General features: G+C 46.9%; 1 non-coding gene across 1 annotated transcript; it reads left to right on the top strand.

Annotated features, from left to right (window-relative positions):
* The first annotated feature begins 1,007 nt into the window (after window positions 1–1,007).
* Window positions 1,008–1,080, top strand: Trnaa-cgc (transfer RNA alanine (anticodon CGC)). Its single transcript has one exon. It is a non-coding gene; the product is annotated as a tRNA-Ala (tRNA).
* The last annotated feature ends 815 nt before the right edge of the window (window positions 1,081–1,895 follow it).

Genomic DNA, 1,895 nt, shown 5'->3' with positions numbered 1-1,895 from the left:
TTGGATAGGTCTAGTATGCACATCGCCACATAAGCAGGTTTCGTAATCTTCGCCATCTTCGAAGCAATAAAGCTCTTATTGAATATAGTAACCCCTATATAATTTGGATTGGCAGTGCGTTTTCCCAACCAGTTCTAATCACAATTTCATGTCGTTCCCCCAAAAGTCTGAGACACAGCTGGAGATTACAATAATAAATAACGTACCTCCCTTATCCCCTAGCGTTGTCAACAGTTTTGAGTTGGGAACTAGTTGCTCTGCACGCAGTGGCAAATAGGTATGCGCATCATGCAAGCTGACAGGGTACGCTTCTGCCTCCCCCTCATATACCCACTATCAGAATCAGCCGCTATACCCACCATGATTTTGCCACCAAACAGCTTCCATTCGTCTTCGGGCACTCACTAAAACTCACCATTCGGCAGTAATTTTTATGACGTACCTGTATAAATTATTTACAGCCAGGTACATTATGCAACTCGAATCAAGGGATGCGTTGAACCTGTCACCCAACTATAGGTTATTTTCCTTCGCAAGCCTATGGACACATTGGCAAAGCCCCCCCTGGATAACTCGCTCAAAGAAAAGGAAGTCAGCATCGGTCAATAAGTCGATGCTGCACTTCGTTTTGCCTCCCAAGAGGACCCAAGTGCGATGTAATAAAAGGTGGGATCCAGAGATTATATGGCCATGCATAGATTACGGAATTTGTCGGAAACGTCCGCAAGCAAGTGCACGTATGTGTCTATGTAAAGATGTGCATACTCTCCTAAAGTGGAGAAGTTAAATTCCCGCCAGACATTCACGGCACGCTCGTACACTGCATCCGTTACGGCATCGCCTGTAAGGTTTGCCATACTGTCCACATACCCATATGGGAAAACCTCTTCCTAGTCACAAGCTGAAACTTTTCCTCGTCGGGAAATGCAGCTCGTGTTATATGCATGTCCTCCCGAGGTAGAGTTTCAACGTAGCTTATCAAGGAAGCGGAGCGTAATTCTTGTCCGAGCGAGGTGGCGCAGTGGTTAGCACACTGGACTCGCATTCGGGAGGACGACGGTTCAATCCCGTCTCCTGCCATCCTGATTTAGGTTTTCCGTGATTTCCCTAAATCGTTTCAGGCAAATGCCGGGATGGTTCCTCTGAAAGGGCACGGCCGATTTCCTTCCCAATCCTTCCCTAACCCGAGCTTGCGCTCCGTCTCTAATGACCTCGTTGTCGACGGGACGTTAAACACTAACCACCACCACCACCACGTAATTCTTGGTGTCAGTCATTTGGAGAACGAAGTGTATTCCTCGACGCTCTCAGGTAGGACACTGCCATGGTTTTTCTCGCAACCGAAACCAGGCAAGTGCTCAACGAGAAAGGGGAACATCATAGCCGTTTAAATTATGGATGTAAACGGGCACGTGTCTTCGTAGCTGCTATTTCAAATTGCACGCATTGTGAGCAGCGCGACGGAACTTCGCCGTAAGACGACAGTGGTCCCTACGAGGAGTTTCCACTTTTCCATCTAACGGCAACCCAGAAATATGGCAGTCAACCGCTTCATTGTACAGATCTTCATTCTCCTTCGATTTGCTCGTGGAAATGCTGTCGCTGTAAAGCTTATCAACTTCCTATGGAAGTTTTCGAGCTCATTGAGGAGCAAATCGCAGGATTAATCCCTACATAAGATTTGTAGCGGTTAAGGCACTAATCTTAGGATGATATAATTTGATGCCCTTCGTATATGGTACGTGTTTTCCTGTACAGGTGGTATGTGGGGCCATAGGGTCAACTTCATAACGGGTCACAGAAGTGTGGAGGCATTCAAAGTCGGCGTACACTACAATCAGGCTTTGCTACTGATGGGTAGCAGTTTTAAACTTTGTGGATTTGTCTTCCTCAGC

The sequence above is a fragment of the Schistocerca serialis genome, chromosome 7, assembly GCF_023864345.2.
Source record: "Schistocerca serialis cubense isolate TAMUIC-IGC-003099 chromosome 7, iqSchSeri2.2, whole genome shotgun sequence".
In the NCBI taxonomy this organism is placed as follows: domain Eukaryota; kingdom Metazoa; phylum Arthropoda; class Insecta; order Orthoptera; family Acrididae; genus Schistocerca; species Schistocerca serialis.
The sequence above is the reverse complement of the archived record's forward strand: the minus strand, read 5'-3'. Positions and strand labels throughout refer to the sequence as shown.